At 32.2% G+C, this 13,369-nt stretch overlaps 1 protein-coding gene across 6 annotated transcripts in view; it reads right to left on the bottom strand.

Annotated features, from left to right (window-relative positions):
- The window catches only part of LOC143431690 (protein held out wings-like), a 77,269-nt gene that overhangs the window by 28,783 nt on the left and 35,117 nt on the right, over positions 1 to 13,369 (bottom strand). The window lies entirely within an intron of this gene.

The following is a 13,369-nucleotide window of genomic DNA, read 5'->3' as shown; positions in this document are numbered from 1 at the left end:
TTAAATGAAAAATTTCAGTAAAATATAAAATGTGAATAAGTGAAAAATGAAATAATTTAAATTTGAACGCGAAATTGCAATGCATTGCGCTCTCGAAATTATTGATATTATTAAAAATTGAAATTTCGTTAAAAGATGTTAGTTTTGGCGATTAGAAAAACATTAGAAATTTCTCGAGATATTGTCTGATTTAATTTTTGCATGCAAAAAAGTATTACAAAACGTTAGAAAATCAAAATAAATTCATCGAGATTTAAATTTTTCAAATACACTAAACTTTTATCTTTTGTTACCATCAGATGGTAACTATTGTCGACTTGCTTAGATTTCGATTTCAATCTAAAATATCGATACCTTAAATCAAGCTGTTAATTCTAATTAATCTCAAACTTAAATCTGCGAGATTGTTTTAATTAAAAATATTCTTAATTTAACCTCTGCCTTGAAAAATTTGTAAAGAACGTTAGAATAAACTTGGGTTCTTATAATTTCTTTTAAATTGTCTAAAAAGACAAAAAAAGCGATAATTAACACGATAATAAACACAATTTAGCAATTGTTGCGTTATTGTATTTGAAATAATCGAATCTACGAGTTCAAATTTAAACGAAAACGCTCGAATTTTAATTCGAAGAGCTAATTCTCGAGGAACTTAATAATGCAACCACTCAGCAACCCAACCAACCTTTAATTCCCACTAAAAATGAATAAAAATGAGCAAAATATAAAATTGTTTGACGAAAGAAATGCGATTTTAATTATTTAAAATATTCCATGTGTTTTTAAACTCGAATATTCTTAAGACGAGTCCAATTTGCGTTATTGTATTTGAAATAATCGAATCTACGCGTTCAAATTTAAACGAAAACGTTCGAATTTTAATTCGAAGAGCTAATTCTCGAGGAACTTAATAACGCAACCACTCAGCGACCCAACCAACCTTTAATTCCCACTAAAAATGAATAAAAATGAGCAAAATATAAAATTGTCTGACGAAAGAAATGCGATTTTAATTATTTAAAATATTCCATGTGTTTTTAAACTCGAATATTCTGAAGACGAGTCCAATTTGGCTCGACGAAGGTCCTCGTCGAGGAAATGTTACCAAACCCATGATTCATGGTTGGAAATAACGTGGTATCGCATCTCTTTAAACTGTCGCGAGAGTCTCTCACAGGCTCTCCCTACTCCTTGACTCCTCTCATCTACGTTCGACCTACTTATTTCTCATATCCATCTCGTCTACAACGATCTGAAGCTTCCCCACCCAAAACCCACGCGATCTCTACGGTCTTGTATAACGGGTACACCCATATTTACTCGGCTAAAGGGGTAACGGACTTTTTAAGGTTCGCGTAATTGGACATTCAGTTACGTGCGACGTAAAAACGACCCTAAAATCGAAAGATGTAGTCGATAAGATCAGATTTCGTCGATTAGTTAACATATGCGAAGTTATTTGACCAGTTCTGTGCACGCTGAGACCATTCGAGCTCTTATTGTAAAACGAAAAATGCGAGAAAACTCGACGAAAATGAAAATTCTTTTGTCGTGTCTTATGGTACACACTTAAAATCGAAAGATTTAACCTTAATGAGCGTTATTTCGGTTCTTATAACAGATATAAGCATTATGCGAGGTTATTTGAGCTCTCGAGCTCTTATTGTAAAACGAAAAATGCAAGAAAACTCGACGAAAATGAAAATTCTTTTGTTGTGTCTTATGGTACACGCTTAAAATCGAAAGATTTAGTCGAAATGAGCGTTATTTTAATAATATTGCGCGAGATTGGTTCTCAGAACAGATATAAAAGCATTATGCGAAGTCATTTGAGCTCTCAAGCTTATATTGTAAAACGAAAAATGCAAGAAAACTGGACGAAAATGAAAATTCTTTTGTTGTGTCTTATGGTACACACTTAAAATCGAAAGATTTAGTCAAAATGATCGTTATTTTGGTTCTTATAACAGATATAAGCATTATGCGAAGTCATTTGAGCTCTCAAGCTCTTATTGTAAAACGAAAAATGCAAGAAAACTCGACGAAAATGAAAATTCTTTTGTCGTGTCTTATGGTACACACTTAAAATCGAAAGATTTAGCCTTAATGAGCGTTATTTTGGTTCTTATAACAGATATAAACATTATGCGAAGTCATTTGAGCTCTCAAGCTCTTATTGTAAAACGAAAAATGCAAGAAAACTCGACGAAAATGAAAATTCTTTTGTTGTGTCTTATGGTACACACCTAAAATCGAAAGATTTAGTTGAAATGAGCGTTACTTTAATAATATTGCGCGAGATTGGTTCTCAGAACAGATATAAAAGCATTATGCAAAGTCATTTGAGCTCTCGAGCTCTTATTGTAAAACGAAAAATGCGAGAAAACTCGACGAAAATGAAAATTCTTTTGTCGTGTCTTATGGTACACACTTAAAATCGAAAGATTTAGCCTTAATGAGCGTTATTTTAAGAATATTGCGCGAGATTGGTTCTCAGAACAGATATAAAAGCATTATGCGAAGTCATTTGAGCTCTCGAGCTCTTATTGTAAAACGAAAAATGCAAGAAAACTCGACGAAAATGAAAATTCTTTTGTCGTGTCTTATGGTACACACTTAAAATCGAAAGATTTAGCCTTAATGAGCGTTATTTTGGTTCTTATAACAGATATAAACATTATGCGAAGTCATTTGAGCTCTCGAGCTCTTATTGTAAAACGAAAAATGCACAAAAACTCGACGAAAATGAAAATTCTTTTGTCGTGTCTTATGGTATTTATATTGTTGGAGAAGTTGTTCAGTGGAATACGTAATAAATCGACCGGAAGGAGCAACAGACGAAACGGAAGCAGGCACACTTGTCGTTCGTGGAGACGCAGGAAAGCTCGCAGGCTGAGGGCCTTGGCAGTGTCGAGGAGGAAGGCACGCAGAACCAAATTAGCCATGCTGGCTGAATCCGGAACGAACCCAAGAACCTCCATTCGGACATCAGATCGAGATAACGACCAGCCATTGTATACGAAATTAGTCAGAAATTTTACGAAAAGCGTGCGAGCATTTTTTTCTTTTAAGCAACTTTCTCATTAGTTTTTCAAATATTCAGATTCCTCGACTTTTGTGAAAGATTTTCGTTGATATTTTGAGAGTTTTGGCATTGAATAAATATTTTTTTTTTTTGTATCTCTCTATGGAAATATGACTGATCAGAGTTCAGCTCGAGCAACATGGTCTGCATAAAAAGAACTTTATTGCAGTTTAGCTTTAGACAGAAATGTTTTATTACAATTTTGAAATAGTAATTCGTGAAATTTATTTGTGAACGATGTTCTTTAAATATTATTACTTTATACGGTTGTTCTGTACGAGTATTGGTATTAGTATGACATTTTCTATTTTAGCGTGGCGAACGATTTAAAAGGCTACGCGTATATTAAACATAAATTCTTTTTAAACTTCAATTAAATTTACGACCTTCTGATTTTATTACTTTCTGATATGTACTTTGTACGCGTATACGGAAGAGGTAGTAAACTCGAATATGTTACAATAAATTAGCTAGGACGACAAGCGTACATATTAATGCAATCATTAATAAATAAATATATTAGTTCGATTGACGAGTAATTAGATTAAAGTGCGATTAACTTGCAAGTTTTAGTTATGTATATATCGCGTTACACAGCTGTGCACGAGATCAACGATTATCATCCGCAGGCTCCATTGACCAGTGGTTCTCAACTTTTTTATGTCAGTGGTTCTCAATCTTTTCGTTAGTGTCAGTGGTTCTTAATTTTCTTGAAGTTAACGATCCTGAAACTTTTATAAAGTCAATGGTTCTTAATCTTTCTCGATGTCAGTGGTTCTCAATCTTTCTTCGATGACAGTAGTTCTCAAGCTTTCTTTGGTGTCAGTGGTTCTCAACTGTGTTGATCTTAACAATTCTCAAACGTTTATGGAGTCAATGGTTCTCAATCTTTCTCAATGTCAGTGGCTCTCAATCTTTCTTTGATGACAGTGGTTCTCAATCATTCTTTGACGACAGTGGTTCTCAACCTTCTTCAAGTTAACGATTTTCAAACTTTTATGAAGTCAACGGTTATCAACATTTCTCAATGTCAGTGGTTCTCAATCTTTCTCAGACGTCAGTGGTTCTCAACCTTGTTGAATTCAATGGTTTACGAACTTTCTTGACGTGGATAATTCTCAAACTTCTTGATGTCAGCGGTTCTCAACTGTTCGAACTCAGTGATTCTCAACCTTTGTTTGATGTCAGTGGTTCTCAACCTTTTTGAAGTCAATATGGTTCTCAAACTTTCTTCATACGGGTGATTCTCAAGCTTTTCGATGTCAGCGGTTCTCAACTGTTCGAACTCAGTGATTCTCAACCTTTGTTTGATGTCAGTGGTTCTCAACCTTTTCGAAGTCAATGTGGTTCTCAAACTTTCTTGATACGGGCGATTCTCAAGATTGTCGATGTCAGCGGTTCTCAACTGTCGAGAAGCCAGTGGTTCTCAACCTTCGTGTGGTGTCAGTGGTTCTCAACCTTTCTTTGATGTCAATGGTTCTTAAACTTTCTCGATGTTGACGATTCTCGATCTTTTTGATGTCAGCGGTTCTCAACTGTTCGAAGTCAGTGATTCTCAACTTTTCTTTGACATCAGTGGTTCTCAAACTTTTCACTATCGCTGTTTTTAAGAAAGAAAAACTGCGATCGATGCGCCCTGGCAGTTTGAGAGCCACTGGCTTAACCCAACTTAACATCTTACATAGTTAAAAACAATCATGATTCAATGATTCTTCTACAGATGATCTCATTCTAATAAAATTTCTAATATTTCATTCAGTGTACGCAAAGTTTTTCTATTTAAGAATCTGTGAAAATTTGATCGTAGATAACGCTTGAACTGTTCATTTAATTTTAATTGGCACGTGTCGCAAATATTTCGAAGATTACGAGAGGAAGCTCTTTCGATAGAGGATTCCATTCTCACGAAGCCTGGCAACAACTACCGCCAGTGTCTTCGAGTCATACTTCCTTCGTTATTCATCGCAACACTATGCAACGCGATTATCCGCGGATTGGCCAGCGGACGCTAGCGAGCAATTATTTACATTGGAAGCATTTCGATCTCGCTGCGTGGAAAATCACGAGTGTTACTCTCTCACTCTCTCTTGACCGCTACGGAATTAATAGATTGGAACAAAATATTTACAACATTCTTCATTTTCTCGAACAAGTGAAAACCACGTTGCAGGATAACGCGTATTACCACACATCCAGCGTTTAACACTTTTGCGTAAATGACGACTATAGCCGTCAAGATCCTTTGCGATATGTGCACGCGAATGACGGTTATAGCCGTCAGAAAGAAAAATACAGAATAAATGGTTCGTTTTCGCGGAATCATCTTTCGACTGTTATAGCAGTCATTTGTCTCTGGATACTCAAATGCTCCAAAGCGAAAAAAAACCAACTAATCCGCCGTCTGGCATTCTAACACTTTTTTTCTAGACGCGTTACTCAACAATTTAACAAGTGTACGCGTTAGTACGCTTCGAACTAACGCTGCTCTTTTTTTATTAATTAAAATATGCACGACGGCTATAACCGTCATTCGCGTACAGATATCGCCAAGGATCCGACGGCTATAGACGTCATTTACGTAAAAGCGTTAAATAGAAACGTTCGAAAAACCGTGAAGGTAAAGAAGCTATAGAAAATGCAACACAGCTGATGTCAACTGTAATGAGCAATGTTGCTAAAATTGGATATGATGCTGTATTCCCCTGGCGTGGTTACACGTAGCATATATATGCGTACGTCCGCTGTGCCCACTCTTTTCAGTCTGATTCCTGCGTTCGCAGTGTGACGAATATGTACACACATCGTACGATGGAATGAAAAAAGACGTTCTCTTTTATTAAAATTAATCGAGAACCCCTAACGAATTGAATTATTGAATAATTGCGAATAAACGTAGAACCCTCGACTCTTTGATCCTTAAGATATCTTTTCATTTAAATTCAATTCTTAAATGAAATATCTTTGCTCGAAGATTGAATTTGCTTAATGTTAAATGTCTTAGATTGAAGATGGAAATTATTTAAGTTAAATATCTTAGATTAAAAGATCGAACTTTAAAGAACTAAGTTAAGCTTTCTTAAGTTAAATTTTTAATGAACTAAGTCGTACTTTCCTAAATTAAATTTGGAAAAGGACTAAGTTGAATTGTTCTAAGTGCTTCAGAAATTTAACTTAGGAAAGATTAACTAAGTTGTTGAAAAATTTAACGTAGAAAAAAATAACGTCGTTAAATTCTTAACAGTAAAAAATTAATATGCTACTCATCCATTAGCTGCGTGATTTTAGAAAAAACTTTACTTTATCTACGTTTTTGCTGGAGGTTCCTTTCCAGCTGTTTAGTAACTTTTAAAGTTACTTTCTTCGCCGTTTCAAAGCGAATACCTGCACATGGCACGTGTTATTCAAAACTTCCACTGCAAGTGCGCTATAGTCACAAGCCGGATCCGGTCAGGTACAGTTGCTCACTGGTATGGACTTTTTTTATTGCAGGGGTTCTCAAACTTTTTGACGTCAGTGGTTCTCAACTTTTTAGACTTAGTACTTCTCAAACTTTTTTGATGTTAGCAAATGCTAAACTTTTTTGATGTCAGAGATTCCTAAATTGTTCAATGTCAATGGTTCATAAACTTTTTTTATATCAAGGGTTCTCAAACTTTTTGACGTCAGTAGTTCTCAACTTTTAGAAGCTAGTATTTCTCAAACTTATTTGGATGTTAGCAAATCCCAAAGTTTTTTGAAATCGTAAATTCTTTTCATGTCAGTGATTCCTAAACTTTTTAATGACAGTGGTCCTCAAACTTTTCTCATGTCAGGAGTTCGCAAACTTTTTGACGTCAGTGGTTCTCAACCTTTTTAAGCTAGTACATTTCAAACTTCTTTCATATCAGTGAGTCTTAAACTTTTTTTATATCAGTGGTTCTCAAACTTCTCTTACGTCTAGGGTCCTCAAACTTTTTCTATGTCAGTGGTTCTCAAATTTTTGAAGCTAGTACTTCTCAATCTTTTTCTTTATGTTAGTGATTCCTAAACTTTTTAACGCCAGTAGTTCTCAAACTTTTTTTATGTCAGAGGTTCTCAAACTGTTCGACGTCAGTGGTTCTCAACTTTTCGAAGCCAATACTTCTCAAACTGTTTTTTATGTTAGCGATTCCTAAACTTTTTTGGTGTCAGCGATTAACTAAATTTTTCAATGTCAGTGGTTCTCAAACGTTTTGATTTCAGGGGTTCTCAAACCTTTTTATGACAGTGGTTCTCAAATGTTTGAGGCTAGTATTTCTCAAAGTTGGTTGATGCCAGTGGTTCCAAAATTGTTTAAATGTCAGTGGTTCTCAAACTTTTTGAAGTCAGTGGTTCTCAACTTATTGAAGCTAGTACTTATTATACTTTGTTGATGTCAGTGATTCAAAAATTTTTTAAATATCAGTGGTTCACAAACTTTTCTTATGTCAGGGGTTCTCAACCTTTTTGAAGTCAGTGGTTCTCAAATTTTTGAAGCTCGTACTTCTCAAACTTTGTTGATGTCAGTGAATCCAGAATTTTTTAAATATCAGTGGTTCACAAACTTTTCTTATGTCAAGGGTTCTCAACCTTTTGATGGTGATACTTTGATACTTCAACCTGTTGAAGTAATCGTTAATAATTCAATTTTTTTTACATACAACGAAATTCGACAGCACAGAAGACTTTTAGCGTGGAATAGAAATTTGATTATTTGAATTTTCAAATTCAAACGATTAAATATTGAAATTCAAATAATCGTTAATAATTCAATTTTTTTTACATACAACGAAATTTGACAGCACAGAAGACTTTTAGCGTGGAATAGAAATTTGAATATTTGAATTTTCAAATTCAAATGATTAAATATTGAAATTCAAATAATCGTTAATAATTCAATTTTTTTTATACACAACAAAATTCGATTGCACAGAACACTTTGAATGTAGAATAGAAATTTGAATATTTGAATTTTCAAATTCAAATGATCAAAAATTGAAATTCAAATAATCCTTAATAATTCAATTTTTATTATATGCAACAAACTTCAATTGCACAGAAGACTTCGAACGTGGAATAGAAATTTGAATATTTGAATTTTCAAATTCAAATAATCGTTAATAATTCAATTTTTTTTATTTACAACAAAATTCGACTGCACAGAAGACTTTTAGCGTGGAATAGAAATTTGAATATTTGAATTTTCAAATTCAAACGATTAAATACTGAAATTCAAATAATCGTTAATAATTCAATTTTTTTTGTATGCAATAAAATTCGACTGCGCAGAAGACTTTCAAAGTGGAACAGAAATTCGAATATTTGAATTTTCAAATTCAAATGATTAAATATTAAGATTCAGATAACCGCGATTGAAAGAAATAATTTTCTCGAAGATCGTTCGCGTTCTCGAGACGCAGTCGTCCACACGAAGCGTTTGATCTGTGTCATGGATCATAGTTTTTGTGATTACGCCATCGATGATGTCATAGACGCAGCATCTGACCAATACAAGCATCGATTCGACATCGCGCAGCCCACGCTTAAAGTATTTTCACTCTGGCGCGTAACGGAAATGCTTGCATCACGTTTCTACCAACGATTTGAATATCGTTACGTTTCTACGTGTACCTTTACGCGTCTACGACTGAATATTACAACGTAGAACTTAAAAAACCAAGTACTTAAGAAAAAAAATATATACATCACTGAAAAGAGATAATTTTCAGTACCCATCTAAGTACAAAAGTACACAATCGATTTTGGGGTCGCTTCTAGACACTTGTTTACCTTTTAATCGACCCAAAGTATTTTCACAGATCTGTTCAAGAATTTAAACGATCGTACAATTAAAAAAACCATGTATTTAAGAAAAAAAGAAGAAAAATATAAATTAGTGAAAAGCAGAGGTGCAGAATATTTTTTATGCACGGATACTTCTTATACGAAGAATTTAAAAGGAAATTCTTTTAATGTTTCCATCTATATATTTCAGGTTGAGGCAAAAGGAATGTTTTTTGGATTTTTATGTGGTTGATCTTTATCTTTGAAATTTTAATAAATTATGACATAAACTTTGGTCAATATTTATATCATTTTAAAGCTTGGAATCTGCTCTTTATTTTGATTACAAATATTATTAGGTCGATCTTAATTATAGCTATTTTTTAATCATTTTATTAAGTCGATGCAAAGAGAATGTTTTTTCAGTTTTTATATGGTTGAATTTTATGTTTGAAATTTTAATAAATTATAACATAAACTTTGGTCAATATTTATATCATTTTAAAGCTTAGAATCCGCTCTTTATTTTGATTACAAATATTATTAGGTCGATCTTAATTATAGCTATTTTTTAATCATTTTATTAAGTCGATGCAAAGGAAATGTTTTTTCGGTTTTTATATGGTTGAACTTTATCTTTGAAATTTTAATAAATTATGACATAAACTTTGGTCAATATTTATATCATTTTAAAGCTTGGAATCTGCTCTTTATTTTGATTACAAATATTATTAGGTCGATCTTAATTATAGCTATTTTTTAATCATTTTATTAAGTCGATGCAAAGGAAATGTTTTTTCGGTTTTTATATGGTTGAACTTTATCTTTGAAATTTTAATAAATTATGACATAAACTTTGGTCAATATTTATATCATTTTAAAGCTTAGAATCCGCTCTTTATTTTGATTACAAATATTATTAGGTCGATCTTAATTATAGCTATTTTTTAATCATTTTATTAAGTCGATGCAAAGGAAATGTTTTTTCGGTTTTTATATGGTTGAACTTTATCTTTGAAATTTTAATAAATTATGAAATAAACTTTGGTCAATATTTATATCATTTTAAAGCTTAGAATCCGCTCTTTATTTTGATTACAAATTTTATTAAGTCGATCTTAATTATAGCTATATTTTATATTTTTAAACAAACCTAACTTAACACTTGCATAAAGAAAAGTACTGTAAACTTTTTTTTGCCTCTACTGGTTCCTACAGGTATTTTTAAAGAACTAAGTTAAACTGTTCTAAGTTGAATTTTTGAAGAATTAAGTTAATCTCTTTTATTGAAATTTTTGAGAGACTAAGTTATACTTTCCTAAGTTAAATTTGTGAAGAATTAATTACTATTTATACTCACATTTTTTTAAGTGAAATTTTTCAACAACTAAGTTGAATTTTTGCAAGTTAAATTTTTAAGCAACTAAGTTACACTTTCCTAAGTTAAATTTGTGAAGAACTAAATTGCATTTTTCTAAGTGAAATTTTTAAAGAACCAAATTAAGATTATTTAAATTAATGCTTGAGCTTACTTAAGTTTAGTATCTTGACGTAAGAACTGAACTTACTTAACACTTTGACGCACATTTTTGACTTAACGATCGCCCTCAGAAACACATTTTTTTTCTTTCTCGATTGTTTACGATTGCCAGATGAAATCGAGTGTAAGTTGTACGTTTCGAAGTGAAAATGATCACATTTTGCCACGGTTTTTCCCAAAAAAAAAACTTTCGACGGCTATAACCGTCATTTGCTCAGCACGTCATTTTTTCTGTTCCAGAAGCAAATGACGGCTATAACCGTCGCGACGACTAAACGCCATTTGCTTTACTAATTCATTGTATTTACTTAATTCGTGGAAAAATACAGAATAAACGGTTCGTCTTCGCGGAATCATCTTTCGACGGTTATAGCAGTCATTTGTCTCTGGACACTCAAATGTTCCAAAGCTAAAAAAGGACAACTAATACGCCGTCTGGCATGCTGTAACTTTTTTCCTAGACGCGTTACTCACTAGTTTAACAAGTGTACGCGTTGGTACATTTTGTGCTAACGCTGTTCTTTTTTTATCGATTAAAATACGCGCGACGGCTATAACCGTCATTCGCGTATAAATCGCCAAGAATCCGACGGCTATAGACGTCATTTGCGTGAAAGTGTTAAAACAAGTAATACGAGAAAATTTCGACTAAAACCGCTGCGAGAATACGTTTTAACCGTATTACAAGTTCCGATTTAAATCAATGTCACTGTGTATCGAGTTTACGCGCGTATCGCGAGGGTCTTAGGCAATTCTGAGCGTATTTTCATGCAGTGAGTCACGTAGAGTTATATTTATAAATTCGTAGCTCGAGAAATTTTATACGCGAACGCTCAGCTCGTCGAGGCTTCTCCTCCCGTTAGAAATGGCGGACGAAAACACGAGATCTCGAGGAATCGTTTCTCTGCATTGTTTACAGCCTTCGACTGGCTTGACGCGTGTCTTTTACGACCTTTTTCTCTGCACAGTGATGCAACGAGCCTGGAATTCGTCGTGCTTCTGCAGTTCTAGCGTCAGAAAGCTTGAGCACCAGTTTATTCTCCTCTCTGATCGTTGTTTTCATTACATTTTCTACCATATTTGCGCCCATAATTATGACACTGGTCTAAGTCACATATTTCTTGTTTCAAGAACTAAATTAAACTGTTCTAAGTTTAATTTTTAAAGCACCAAGGTAAACTGTTCTAAGCTGAATTTACGAAAAAATAAGTTAATCCCTTTTAAGTGAAATTTTTCAAGAACTAAGTTAAACTGTTCTAAATTGAATTTCTGAAGAACTAATTACTACTTAACTCACACTTTTCAATCAACTTAGAAAAGTGTAACTTGATCCTTTAAAAATTTCTCTTAAATTAGACTAACTATCTCTTCAAAAATTCAATTAATCTCTTCAAAATTTCACTTAAAAGAGATTCACTTATTTCTTCAAAAATTCAACTTAGAACAGTTTAACTTAGTTCTTTAAAAACACCTGTAGAAACCAATAGAGGCAAAAAAAAAATTTACAATACTTTTCTTTATGCAAGTGTTAAGTTAGGTTTGTTTAAAAATATAAAATATAGCTCTAATTAAGATCGACTTAATAAAATTTGTAATCAAAATAAAGAGCAGATTCTAAGCTTTAAAATGATATAAATATTGACCAAAGTTTATTTCAGAATTTATTAAAATTTCAAAGATAAAGATCAACCATATAAAAACAGAAAAAACATTCCCTTTTCATTGACTTAATAAAATGATCAAAAAATAGCTATAATTAAGATCGACCTAATAATATTTGTAATAAAAATAAAGAGCAGATTCTAAGCTTTAAAATGATATAAATATTGACCAAAGTTTATTTCAGAATTTATTAAAATTTCAAAGATAAAGATCAACCATATAAAAACAGAAAAAACATTCCCTTTTCATTGACTTAATAAAATGATCAAAAAATAGCTATAATTAAGATCGACCTAATAATATTTGTAATAAAAATAAAGAGCAGATTCTAAGCTTTAAAATGATATAAATATTGACCAAAGTTTATTTCAGAATTTATTAAAATTTCAAAGATAAAGATCAACCATATAAAAACAGAAAAAACATTCCCTTTTCATTGACTTAATAAAATGATCAAAAAATAGCTATAATTAAGATCGACCTAATAATATTTGTATTCAAAATAAAGAGCAGATTCTAAGCTTTAAAATGATATAAATATTGACCAAAGTTTATGTTATAATTTATTAAAATTTCAAAGATAAAGTTCAACCACATAAAAACCGAAATAACATTCCCTTTTCATTGACTTAATAAAATGATCAAAATATAGCTATAATTAAGATCGACCTAATAATATTTGTAATCAAAATAAAGAGCAGATTCTAAGCTTTAAAATGATATAAATATTGACCAAAGTTTATTTCATAATTTATTAAAAAAACTTATTTCTTCGAAAATTCAACTTAGAACAGTTTAACTTGGTTCTTTAAAAATCTAACTTAGAAACAAATAACTTAGTTCTTAAAAACTTCAACTTAGAACAGTTCAACTTAATTGTAATACATCTTCGATTCAATTCACTAAACAAATTTTTCTGCCTTGAAACGCAACAAGTTTCCCTATTAAATTATTTTACGACTTCAAATTGCACGCATCGAAGTTTTCCTATTGCTAATCTCTTTCCACGAAAAAAACAGATGAATCAAATTCTTAGACACTCGTCGAGCATTTCAGCATGCGATCATAATAAATGCTGACGTCTGTCCAATCATCAGTGCTCGTTTCTCCAGAATTCGTTCGGTAAAACGAGAAACATTCAGTACAAAATATCGCGAGTCTTTAATAAAAAAATAAAAATCCAAGATAATAATTCCACAATAATAAAAAAATAAAATATTCTCGTCGAAGATCTGCTAAAAGAACTAATAATTGTTATTGGGTTTGTGGTGCATTATTCTTTTGCTCTATTTGCTCATTAC

Source organism: Xylocopa sonorina, unplaced genomic scaffold (genome assembly GCF_050948175.1).
Source record: "Xylocopa sonorina isolate GNS202 unplaced genomic scaffold, iyXylSono1_principal scaffold0014, whole genome shotgun sequence".
NCBI classification, from domain to species: Eukaryota; Metazoa; Arthropoda; class Insecta; order Hymenoptera; family Apidae; genus Xylocopa; species Xylocopa sonorina.
The sequence above is the reverse complement of the archived record's forward strand: the minus strand, read 5'-3'. Positions and strand labels throughout refer to the sequence as shown.